Source organism: Hypanus sabinus, unplaced genomic scaffold (genome assembly GCF_030144855.1).
Source record: "Hypanus sabinus isolate sHypSab1 unplaced genomic scaffold, sHypSab1.hap1 scaffold_597, whole genome shotgun sequence".
NCBI classification, from domain to species: Eukaryota; Metazoa; Chordata; class Chondrichthyes; order Myliobatiformes; family Dasyatidae; genus Hypanus; species Hypanus sabinus.
This window is the reverse complement of record NW_026781453.1, coordinates 291,811-305,679: the sequence shown is the minus strand read 5'-3', so window position 1 is coordinate 305,679 and position 13,869 is coordinate 291,811.

The window sequence follows — 13,869 nt, the reverse complement described above, 5'->3', positions numbered from 1 at the left end:
AAGGACGAGTTCCTGCAAAGACAGTTTAGGGAGTTAGGTGAAAAGTTGAAGGACAGGTTATAATCTCAGGATTTCTACCAGTGCCACGTGCTAGTGAAGCTCGAAATAGGGAGATGATGCAGCGAAATACTTGGCTATGGATTTGGTCTAGGAGGGACGGCTTCATGTTTCTGGACAATTGGGCCTTGTTCCAGGGAAGGTGGAACCTGTTCTGACGGGATGGGTTGCACCTGAACTGGAAGAGGACTAATATCCTCGCAGGAAGGTTGGCTAGTACTGTTCCGAGGGTTTTAAACTAGATTTACAGGGGTAGGGGATGCAGAGTGTAACAGCAGATAGTGAGGTTGAGAGGGATAAAAGTCATGCGAGAACTGCGAGTACAGTGCATGGCGTAAAGCCAGATCCACATATAAAAAAAGCTTTGAGGAAAGATAAGCAGAATAAAGGGTGTAAAGGTAGAAGGGCGAAAGTGCGTGTAGTTCAATGCAAGAAGCATCAGGAACAAAGGTGATGAACCGAGAGCTTGGATACATACATGGAATTATGATGTAGTGGCCATTACGGAGACATGACTGGCACCAGGGCAGTAATGGATTCTCAATATTCCTGGATTTCAGTGTTTTAAAAGGGATCGAGAGGGCGGAAAAAGGGGAGGGGGTAGCATTACTAGTCAGAGATAATATTAGAGCTACAGAAAGTGTGGGTATTGTAGCAGAATCCTATTTTGAGCCAGCACGGATAGATCAGGAACAGGAAGGGAACAGTCACTCTATTTCGAGTATTCTATAGTCCCCCCGGTAGCAGTAGAGATACCGAGGAGCAGATTGGGAGGCAGAGTTTGGAAAGTTGCAAAAATAAAAGGGTTGTCATCATGGGTGACTTTAACTTCCCTAATATTGATTGGCACCATATTAGTTCAATGGTTTAATTGGGGCAGAGTTTGTTAAGTGTGCCCAGGACGGATTCCTGTCACGGGATGTTGACAGGCCGACTAGGGAGAATGCCATACTGGATCTAGTATTAGGTAACGAACCGGGTCAATCACAGATCTCTAAGTGGGTGAGCATCTGGGGGACAGTGACCGACGCTCCCCGCCCTTTAACATTATCATGGAAAAGGATGGAATCAGCGAGGACAGGAAAAATTTTAATTGGGGAGGAGCAAATTATGAGGCTATAAGGCAAGAACTTGCGAGTGTGAATTGGGATGATGTTTTTGCAGGGAAATGTACTATGGACATGTGGTCGATGTTTATGGATCTCTTGTGGATGTTAGGGATAAATTTGTCCCAGTGAGGAAGATAAACAATGGTAAGGTGAAGGAACTATGGGTGACAGGTGAGGTGGAAAATCTAGTCAGGCGGAAGAAGGCATCATATATGTTCAGGAAGCAAGGATCAGATGGGTCTATTGAATATAGGGTAGCAAGAAGGGAGCTGAAGAAGCCGCTGAGGGGAGCAAGAAGGGGGTATGAGAAAGTCTTGGCGAGTAGGGTAAAGGAAAACCTCAAGGCATTCTTCAATTATGTGAAGAACAAATGGATGACAGGAGGGAAGGTAGGACCGATTAGAGATAAAGATGGGAAGACGTGCCTGGAGCCTGTGGAAATGAGCGAAGTCCTCAATGAATACTTCTCTTCATTATTCATCAATGAGAGGGAACTTGAAGACGGTGAGGACAATATGAGTGAGGTTAAAGATCTGGAGCATGTTGATATTAAGAGAGAGGAGGTGTTGGAGTTGTTAGGACGGATAAGTCCCCGGGGCCTGATGGAATCTTCCCCAGGCTGCTCCACGAGGCGAGCGAAGAGATTGCTGAGCCTCTGGCTAGGATCTTTATGTCCTCATTGTCCACGGGAATGGTACCGGTGGATTGGAGGGAGGAGAATGTTGTCCCCTTGTTCAAAAAAGTTAGTAGGATAGTCCGGGTAATTATAGACCAGTGAGCCTTACATCTGTGGTGGGAAAGCTGTTGGAAAAGATTCTTAGAGATAGGATCTATGGGCTTTTAGAGAATCATGGTCTGATTAGGGACAGTCAGCATGGCTTTGTGAAGGGCAGATCGTGTCTAACAAGCCTGATAGAGTTTTCTTTCAGGATATGACCAGGCATATTGATGAGGGGAGTACAGTGGATGCGACCTACGTGGATTTTAGTAAGGCATTTGACAAAGTACCACACGGTAAGCTTATTCAGAAAGTCAGAAGGTATTCGATCCAGGGAAGTTTGGCGGGGTGGATTCAGAATTGGCTTGCCTGCAGAAGGCAAAGGGCCTTTGCCTCAGGCCACCACTGCTCATATAAGAGGACATGACTTTCAGGTAATGGGAGGAAAATTCAAGGGGGATATTAGAGGAAGGTTTTTTTACTCAGAGTGGTTGGTGCGTGGAATGCACTGCCTGATTCAGTGGTGGAGGCAGAAACACTAGTGAAATTTACGGGTCGACTTGACAGGTATATGAAGGTATTTACGGTAAAGGGTTATATGGGAGGCAGGGCTTAAGGGTCGGCACAACATTGTGGGCCGAAAAGCCTGTACTGTGCTGTATTGTTCTATGTTCTATTACCGAACCTTTCCCACACAAATGAGAAACTTTAGCTCTCTTCTGGTCGGCTGGCACATCATCTGTAGCTGTGACCATTTTATATGTCTCTGCCAGCATTCACGCAGTTTCAATACTAGCGTCCCAAATGCTTCCAGGGAATATGTTGTCAGGCCCTGGAGATTTAACCATCTATACTCACTTCAAGAGAGCAAGCACATGAGGGCCTTGACGGGCAGGATTAAGGAAAGACCCAGGCATGTGAACGACAAGAGGATAACACTTGAGAGAATAGGATCAATCAAGTGTGACAGTGGAATTGCGTGTATGGAACCGGACGAGATAGCAGAGGTACTTAATGAATGCTTTTCTTCAGTATTCACCGCGTATAAGGATCTTGGCGATTGCAAGGGTGATCGCACTGGTCTGAAAAGCTTGAGAATGTAGATATTAAGAAAGGGGATGTGCTGGAGCTTTACAAAGTATCAAGATGGATAAGTCACCGGGACCGGACTGGATATATCCCAGGCTCCTGTGGGAAGCAGGGGAGGAGATTGCTGAGCCTCTGGCAATGATCCTTGCATCATCAATGAGGACGGGAGAGGTTCCGGAGGATTGTAGGATTGCAGATGTTGTTCCCTTTTCAGGGATAGCTCGGGAAATTATAGGCTAGTGAGTCTGACTTCAGTGGTTGGCATGTTGATGGAGAGGATCCTGAGAGGCAGTATTTATGAACATTTGGAGAGGTAAAGTATGATTAGGAATAGTCAGCATGGCTTTGTCAAAAGCAGGTTGTGCCTTTCGCGCCTGATTGAATTTTTTTGAGGATGTGACTAAACATATTGACTAAAATAGAGCCGCAGATGTAGTATGTATGGATTTTAGCAAAACATTTGATAAGGCAAAAATAAAGCATAAATACTGCCTCTCAGGATCCTCTCCATCAACATGCCAACCACTGAAGTCAGACTCACTAGCCTATAATTTCCCGAGCTATCCCTGAAAAGGGAACAACATCTGCAAGACGTAATAAGAAATTAAGATGGCATGGGATCCAAGGGGACATGGCTTTGTGGATCCAGAAGTGGCTTGCCCACAGGAGGCAAAGAGTGGTTGTAGACGGGTCATATTCTACATGGAGGCCGGTGACAGTGGTGTGCCTCAGGGATCTGTTCTGGGACACCTACTCTTTGTGATTTTTGTAAGTGACCTTGGTAAGGAATTATAGGGATAGATTAGCAAATGTGCTGATGACTCAAAGGTTGGGCGTGTTATGGATAGTGTGGAGGGCTGTCAGAGGTTACAACGGGATTTGGATAGGATGCAAAACTGGACGGAGGTCTGGTAGATGGAGTTCAACCCAGATAAGTGCGAGGTGTTTCATTTTAGTAGGTCAAATATGATGGCAGAATTTAGCATTAATAGTAAGACTCTTGGCAGTGTGCCAGATCAGCGGGATCTTGGGATCCGAGGGCACTCAAAGCTGCTACGCAGGTTGACTTTGTGGTTCAGAAGGCCTGCAGTGTATTGGCCTTCATTAATCGTGGAATTGAATTTAGGAGCCGACAGCTAATGTTGCAGCTATGTAGGACCCTGGTCCGACCCACATGGAGCACTGTGCTCAGTTTTGATCGCGTCACTATGGGAAGTACGTGGAAACCACAGAAAGGGTGTAGAGGAGATTTGCAAGGATGATGCTTGGATTGGGGAGCGTGCCTTACGAGAATAGCTTGAGTGAACTCGCCCTTTTCTCCTTGGAGCGAAGGAGGACGAGAGGTGCCCTGATAGACGTGTACAAGATAAAGAGAGGCCTTGATCGTGTGAATAGTAAGAGGATTTTCCCCAGGGCTGAAACGGCTAGAACGAGAGAACATTGTTTTAAGGTGCTTGGAAGTGGGTATAGAAGAGATGTCAGGGGTAAGTTTTTGCACAGTGGTGAGCGCGTGGAATGAGCTGCCGGCAGCGGTGGTGGACGCGGAAACGATACGGTTATTTAAGAGACTCCTGCAGGGGGACATGGAGCTTAGGAAAATAGAGGACTTTTGCTGAATCCTAGGTCGTTCGAAGGTACATGTTGGGCACAGCTTCGTGGGCCGAAGGGCCGGTATTGTGCTGTAACTTTTCTATCTTTCTATGTTTCTATGTGTTGCCTCATCAGGACCATAAATTCTCAACAGCACATCCTTCCTTTTATATTACAATCCTCTTGAATTGGTTGCAAAGATCGCATTTGCCTTCTTCACCGCCGACTCGGCCTGTAAATTAACCTGCAGGAAAACTACACACGCACCCCCACGTATCTTTGCACCTATTTTTAAAAATTACTTTCGGCCCCTCTTGTCCATTACTATTTCAGAGAAATTGCAGGGCAGGTAGACATGTGGTACAGTTATATTGTGAGGTTAAAGTCCTCCTTATCTTGCTGGCCACCGTTCATTTTGCTTATAACAACAGAACGGAAACCGTCCTTAAGCCTGGTTGCAGTGTTTTCCATTTTTTTTAAACTTCTACCCAAGTGGGATGTCAGACTGTCCCTGGATGTGAGGTTATGCTGGGCCTGCTTTACCAATCACACAGGAATTGCAGGCACAGTCCATGGTGGGCAGATTGGTTTCTATGATGTCCTCAGCTGTCCACAGCTCTCTGCAGTTCCTTGCACTTACGAGTAAAACAGGAGCCGTATGAACGCGTGAAGAATCCTGTTGGGATGCTCTCTATGGTAGGTTGATGAAATTTACTGAGGGGCAGAGGTCACAATTCAAAGTTCCCGTTGCTTGTTCTATCTCTATCGTTCCATTCGATTTTAATTTAGTATCTGTGCATTCCTGGAGGACCATCTTTGATTGTCATCGATGCTTTCTCCCACATGGTTCCATCAGCTCACTCCATGCCGATTTTGTTCAAAATCTGTCCAGATTGTATCTCTTCAAGTTAATGATACATATCAACTATCTTGCCCAACCTCTGTCCAATCTATTTCCCTCCACATCAATGAAATATATCAACTATCTTTTTCAAACGCTGTCCAGTCTGTATCCTACCACCTCAATATCAGCTATAGCTCTGTGCATTTTATTTGTCTCTGACAGTGTTCGAGCAGTTTCTGCACTGGCCTCCCACAAGGTCCAAAGGAACAACTTGTCAGGCCCCGGGGATTTGTCCATTCTAATTCAGCAAGCACCTGTTCTGTAATCCGCATACAATCTAGAACAAGACTAGCTTTTCCCGATTTCTATAATCTCTGTAACTGTCTCCCAGGTAAATACAGGCATTCAAAAATCATTGAAGATCTACCCCATCCCTTTCGGTTCCTTGACTAGATAGCACAATGTTCTTTTTCGACAATTAATTGGGCACTACGAAACAGTACATGAGGCTCAATAAATTATTCCCCCGGCAAACTCTCTGTATCCGAGGGAATGTGCTCATTCCAGTTGTTGTTTACAAAGTTCACAAGAGTGATTCTAGATTGAAAAGGTTTTATGTATGAGGAGCATCTGGTGTTTCTGGGCCTGATCTCAATGGAGGGGTGATGATTGTGGGAACAGGAACCTCGATGAAATCCTGAGGTCCGGATAGAGCGGATAGGAACAAGATATATTCAACAGTAGGGGAGTCTAGTAACTGAGGTTACAATCTCAATATATTCAGCTGTTTCTGCAGACCTTCCCTTCCATCATTCTGTCCAGTAGCAGAATCTGAATTGAACATGAATCAATGCCTGGAGTTGATCATAGATATAAGCTATTGGCAGTCACAAGAACATGATGGAATTTTAGCCACTTAATTGAACAAAGAAGTACACCTTATGGTTATCACCATGTGATATACTTTGTGAATATCCGATAGTTGCCATTTGAAGCAGATAGGCCGCATCCAACAACGTGTTTTGATTTTGGAACAGCTTCTGCACTGCTGGAAGTTCTGAAGAGATGGAAATGCCAACAGATTTAATGGATACACCTCGCAGCAGGGTTAAAACAACCACTGGAATTTTAGCTTCCCCATTACAAAATGGCTGAAAGGCCAGTATTCATGCTTGTCATAACGAAACTCAGAGCATGTGAGGTCGAGTTCCTTATTTCCTATTTTCCCTTAGTTCTGCTCAGCCACTTCCTCCATCACCAGAGTAACAGCCCACCACAGCTGCAAGGAGTATTGAACATTTTTATGGCTCTCTGGTCACTGCCCTTCAGCGGAGAGACAGTGACTTCAGGAGTCAGTGTGGATCTCCCCCAATGTTTTTCGCTCCATGCGTACAGAAGCACGCTGATCTTCAGAAGTTCGCTTGTCCAGTTATTGTGGCAGTAGGGAAACAACAGGTTTTCTCAAATAAATATACTGCCACCAAATAGTTTGTTACTCGTGGAAATGTGCTCATTACAATAATTGTTTATAATAATGATTTCTGGATTGAAAAGCTTAATGTATTTGAAGCATTTGCTGACCCTGGGCCTGTTCTCAAATGGATGATGGGGCACGCTAGCGGAGGGAAACTCATTGAAACGTAGCAAATACTGATGACTCCATAGAGTGGACGGATAAAGATATTTTCATCAGGAGAGGTGTCTTGAAACAGAGAAAAAAAACCTCACAAACCACTGAGATGTATCTACAAGCCTTCTCCTCCACCATTCTATCCAGTAGTTGGGTCAGAATGCTGCCTGTATTGTCAACTGTACTTTTACGTTATTCAAAGCTACAAAAATTTGTCAGAATTTTTAATCGCTTAACTAAGCAAAGAAGGAAACTTCATGAATATCACCACAATGTGTTGTGTAATGTATTTTGTAAATAACAGATAACCGACTTTTGAAGCAGACTGACCGTATTTAATGACCAGCCTCAACACTGCTGCAAGTGTTGTGGAGAAGGAGCTAACAGCAGATTTACTGGATACTGGCATTTTGATTTCAACATTACAACATTGCTGAGTGTTCAATATTCATTGTGGTCATAAGGAAACTCAAAACATGTGAGGTTCAGAGTGTTACTTCCTTTTTCATTTACTTCTGGTGGGCCTCTTGCTCGGTTAGTAGGGTTCAAGGAGGGTTGAACATTTTATCGCACTGTAATCACTGTGCAGACACAGTAGCCTCAGAAACAGGTGTGGATTCCAGGATGCTTTGAGCACTTACTGTATGGAATATATGATGCCTGTGTTGGAATGAAGAGATGAGTAATGAATGTTGGGATTGCATTTGTGGAAATCATTTTAGGCCGTCACAAACATCTTGCAATCAGTCAATATTTATGCATCGATAGAAAAGGCAAATATGCTCCCTCCACTCAACAATAAAATAATCGACAAGTGTTTTCAGTTTACCTGCTGAAAGGTATCCGCGTCCGCGCTGTGACCCAAGGCCCGGAATTCAACCCCGATCCCCGTCCAGACAAAGCTTCCACCGGCTACTATTCCGTCATGGGTTGGTTCAGGAGTTTTAGTTTGTGAACTGGGCATAGCTGAGACACCGAATTACGTCAGCGGCAGCAAAGAGTCCTGGGCCAAGGTTATCATCCTGGGATGGGGACTCCAGGAATATAGTATTTGTAGTGTTTGGTGTTCGTCTGAGCTTATTGCTACTACAGATGGCACTGGGCGTTCCTCTTTCCCCAATAAAGCAAACGTTTCGGACAGATGGGCATGGGCTGCGGGGAATTCTACGTGAGACGTGCGACGATCTGCGAATCTCTTGGGTCCAGGTTTTGACCCATATAAAATGGACCTGTCGGTCAAGCTGCCCGGGCGGATGAAGTGATGAGTTAGTATTGATGTTCTGTGCTCAGCTGTTTAGTTCTGGAGTTCCTTTGGAAGCAAAGAAGAGAACGAGTTACCTCTCCTTCCCTCGCAGTGAGACGCTGTGAGTTAATGGGATGCTCCGTGTTTGCAGCAGTAAGCATGGACCGGGGTTTAGTGTTCAATCCGTGTTTGGAAAGTCCCTCTCACTGTCCCCTGTCTCTCAGCTAGTGGGAGTCAAACAGAAACTCCAGAAGGAGAAGCTAAAGGCAGAGGTATCAGTATTACAGAAGTACCAGCATTACAGTGGTGTACAGGGAATTACCGAGGCAGGAGAGGGGAATTGGCCAGAATTGATGGGAAACGGTCACTCGCAGGGATGGTAACAGAGCAGCAATTTGTGGGATGCTGGAGGATTGGTAATGTTGTTAAAACAAACAGAAAACAAAAGGCAACAGTAAGTCATTAAGAAGGTAAAGGTGAACCACCAAAGAAAACGAACCTATAATAGTAAAGATGTTACTAAACGTTTCTTCAGATACATAAAGTGTAACAGAGAAGCACGGCTGGATATCAGAACGCTGGAAAACGACACTGGAGAGGTAGTAAATGGGGACAGGAATGGCGGCCGAACTGAATAAGTATTTTTCACCAGCCTTCATGGAGGAAGACACCAGCAGTATATTGGAAGCTCCAGGTGTCGGGGGCATTAAATGTGTGAAGTTAACATAACTAGAGAGAGGTTTCTTGGGAAACTCAAAGGTCTGAATTTAGATATGTCACCTGGACTAGGTGGCGTGTACACAAGAATTTTAAAAGTGGTGGCTGAAGAGATCGTGAGACATCAATAAAGTTCTTTCAAGAATCACTAGCTTCTGTAATGGTTCTGAGAGACTGGAAAATTGCAAATGTTACTTCACTCTTCAAGAAAGGAATGGGAACGAAGAGAACCCATCTGTCCGTTTGTCTGACCTCAGTGTTTAGGAAGGTATAGGAGCCGATGATTAAGGATGTCGCCTCAGGGTACTTGGAGACCCGTCATAAAATAGGCCGTAGTGGACATGATTCCTCAAGGGAAAATCATGCCTGACAAATCTTTGAAGAAATAATAAGCCTGATAGACAAAGGTGAATCGGTTGATGCTGTGTATTTGGATTTTCAGAAAGTCTTTGTTACGCTGCCACACATAAGGTTGCTTAACAAGCTACGAGATCATAGTATTACAAGAAAGATTCTGACGTGGATAAAGCAGTGGTTGGTTGGAAAGGGGCAAAGCCTGGGAATAAAATAATCATTTTCTGGATTGCTCCCAGTGACCAGTGATACTCCACAGTGTCTGTTTTGGGACCGATTCTTTTACGTCATATGTTAATGATTTGGACAATGGAATTGATGGCTTTGTTGCAATGTTTGCAGATAGTATGAAGATAGTTCGAGGTGCATGAGGTTTCGAGGAATTAGAAAGGCTACAGAAGGACATTGACAGATTAGGAAAATGGGCAAAGGAATGGAATACAGTTTGGAGAAGTGTATAGTCGTGCAGTTCGGTAGACGAAATGAAAGTCTTAGTTATTTTCTAAATACAAAAGAAAACTGTGGTGCCAATGGACTTGGGGATCATTGTGCAGGATTCCCTAAAGGTGAATTTGCAGGTTGAGTCTGTGATGGGGAAGGCAAATGCGATGTTCGCATTCATCCCAAGAGGAATAGAATATAAAAGCAAGGATGTCATGTTGAAACTTTATGAAGCACTTGGAGTGATCTGAGCAGGTTTAGGCCTCTTAACTTCAAAAGGAAAGTGCTGAATCTGTAGAGGCTTTGCCGCAGATGTAGTATGTATGGATTTTAAAAGAACATTTGATAAGGTACCCATGCAAGGCGTAATGAGAAAGTAAGATGGCATGGGATCCAAGGGGACATTGCTTTGTGGGTCCAGAAGTGGCTTGCCCACAGGAGGCAAAGAGTGGTTGTAGACGGGTCATATTCCACATGGAGGCCGGTGACAGTGGTGTGCCTCAGGGATCCGTTCTGGGACACCTACTCTTTGTGATTTTTATAAATGACCTTGGTGAGGAATTAGAGGGATAGATTAGCAAATGTGCTGATGACACAAAGGTTGGGTGTGTTATGGATAGTGTGCAGTGCTGTCAGAGGTTACAACGGGATTTGGATAGGATGCAAAACTGGGCTGAGATCTGGCAGATGGAGTTCAACCCAGAAAAGTGCGAGGTGTTTCATTTTAGTAGGTCAAATATGATGGCAGAATTTTGCATTAATAGTAAGACTCTTGGCAGTGTGCTAGATCAGTGGGATCTTGGGATCCGAGGACACTCAAAGCTGCAACGCAGGTTGACGTTGTGATTCAGAAGGCATGCGGTGTATTGGCCTTCATTAATCGTGGAATTGAATTTAGGAGCCGACAGCTAATGTTGCGGCTATATAGGACCCTGGTCAGATCCACTTGGAGTGCTGTGCTCAGTTTTGATCGCGTCACTATGGGAAGTACGTGGAAACCACAGAAAGGGTGCAGAGGAGATTTGCAAGGATGATGCTTGGATTGGGGAGCGTGCCTTATGAGAATAGCTTGAGTGAACTCGGCCTTTTCTCCTCGGAGCGATGGAGGACGAGAGGTGCCCTGATAGACGTGTACAAGATAAAGAGAGGCCTTGATCGTGTGAATAGTAAGAGGCTTTTCCCCAGGGCTGAAACGGCTAGAACGAGAGAACATAGTTTTAAGGTGCTTGGAAGTGGGTACAGAAGAGATGTCAGGGGTAAGTTTTTGCACAGTGGTGAGTGCGTGGAATGAGCTGCCGGCAGCGGTCGTGGACGAGGAAACGATACGGTTATTTAAGAGACTCCTGCAGGGGGACATGGAGCTCAGGAAAATAGAGGACTTTTGGTGAAGCCCAGGTCGTTCGAAGGTACATGTTGGGCACAGCTTCGTGGGCCGAAGGGCCTGTATTAACCATAACCATATAACCATATAACAATCACAGCACGGAAACAGGCCATCTTGGCCCTCCTAGTCCGTGCCGAACCCTTAATCTCACCTAGTCCCACCTACCCGCACTCAGCCCATAACCCTCCACTCCTTTCCTGTCCATATACTTATCCAATTTTACCTTAAATGTCACAACTGAACTGGCCTCTACTACTTCTACAGGAAGCTCAGGATGTATTGTGCTGTAACTTTTCTATCTTTCTATGTTTCTATATGTTGCTTCATCAGGACTTCATAAATTCTCAACAGCACATCCTTCCTTTTATATTACAATCCTCTTGAATTGATTGCGAAGATCGCATTTGCCTTCTTCACCGCCGACTCGGCCTGTATCTCTTCAAGTTAATGATAAATATCAACCATCTTGTCCACCCTCAGTCCAATATATTTCCCTCCACATCAATGAAATATATCAAACATCTTTTTCAACCTCTGTCCAGTCTGTATCCCACCAGCTCAATGATATATATCAACCATCTTTTTCAAACTCTGTCCAGTCTGTATCCCACCACCTCAATATCAGCTATAGCTCTGTGCATTTTATTTGTCTCTGACAGTGTTCGAGCAGTTTCTGCACTGGCCTCCCACAAGGTCCAAGGGAACAACTTGTCAGGCCCGGGGGATTTGTCCATTCTAATTCAGCAAGCACCTGTTCTGTAATCCGCATACAATCTATAACAAGACTAACTTTTCCCGATTTCTATAGTCTCTGTATCTGTCTCCCAGGTAAATAAAGGCATTCAAAAATCATGGAAGATCTACCCCATCCCTTTCGGTTCCTTGACCAGATAGCACAATGTTCTTTTTTGACAATTAATTGGGCACTACGAAACAGTACATGAGGCTCAATAAATTATTCCCCCGGCAAACTGTCTGTATCCGAGGGAATGTGCTCATTAAAGCTGTTGTTTACAATGTTCACAAGAGTGATTCTAGATTGAAAAGGTTTTATGTATGAGGAGCATCTGGTGTTTCTGGGCCTGATCTCAATGGAGGGGTGATGACTGTGGGAACAGGAACCTCCATGAAATCCTGAGGTCCGGATGGAGCGGATAGGAACAAGATGTATTCAACAGTAGGGGAGTCTAGTAACTGAGGTTACAATCTCAATATATTCAGTTGTTTCTGCAGACCTTCCCTTCCGTCATTCTGTCCAGTAGCAGGATCTGAATTGAACATGAATCAATGCCTGGAGTTGATCATAGATATAAGCTATTGGCAGCCACAAGAACATGATGGAATTTTAGCCACTTAATTGAACAAAGAAGTACACTTTATGGTTATCACCATGTGATATACTTTGTGAATATCCGATAGTTGCCATTTGAGGCAGATAGGCCGCATCCAACAACGTGTTTTGTTTTTGGAACAGCTTCCGCACTGCTGGAGGTTCTGTAGAGATGGAAATACCAACAGATTTAATGGATACACCTCGGAGCAGGATTAAAACAACCACTGGAATTTTAGCTTCCCCATTACAAAATGGCTGAGAGGCCAGTATTCATGTTTGTCATAATGAAACTCAGAGCATGTGAGGTCGAGTTCCTTATTTCCTATTTTCCTTTAGTTCTGCTCAGCCGCTTCCTCCATCAGCAGAGTAACAGCCCACCACAGCTGCAAGGAGTATTGAACATTTTTTGGCTCTCTGGTCATTGCCCTTCAGCGGAGAGACAGTGACTTCAGGAGGCAGTGTGGATGCGAGGATGCCTTCAGCATTCACTGTATGGAAAATATGATGTTTATATTGGAATAAAGAGATAACGAATGAATGTTGGGATTGCATTTATGCAAATCTCTTCAGGACGCCACAAACATCTTGCAGTCAGCCAATATGTGTGCTGACATATTGCACATTTTGCTGACATAAAGGCAAAATCCTGCACTGAGTTTCCAGTGATTTATTTTCAATTTTATATTAAAAGCATTTTCTTACTGTTTCACTACGGGATATCTTACTATCTTTCCTTTCAGTTAGTCCTGACGAAGTGTCTCGGCCCGGAACGTCGACAGCTCTGCTCCCTATAGATGCTGCCCGGCCTGCTGTGTTCCACCAGCATTTTGTGTGTGTTGTTTGAATTTCCAGCATCTGCAGATTTCCTTGTGTTTGCATTTTAATTCTGATTCCCATTCAGATATCTCGATCAATGGCATCCTCTTGTGCCAAGATGAGACCGTCCTCAGGGTGGAGGAGCAACACCTTATATTCCATCTGGGTACCCTCCAACCTGATTGTATGAATATTGAATTCTCCTTCCACTAAACAAATCCCCCCCACACCAAAAACCTTCTGTATTCCCTACTCTGAACTTTCATTTCTGCTCACCAGCCTGTTATTGCTCCCAGGTCCCCTCCATCCCTTTCTCCTATTGACACCTCTCCGATTCTTTCATCTTCAGCCCTTGACCACCTATCACCTTCCAGCTCGCCTCTTACCCCTCACTTACCTTTTTATTCAGATACCTCCCCCCTCCCGCATCAGTAATGAAGAAGGCTCTTTGCCCAAAATGACGAACGGTCTACACTTTTCTTTAGATACAGCCTGTTGTGCTGAATTCCTTCAGCAATTTGCGTGTATTGCTTTGAATTTCCAG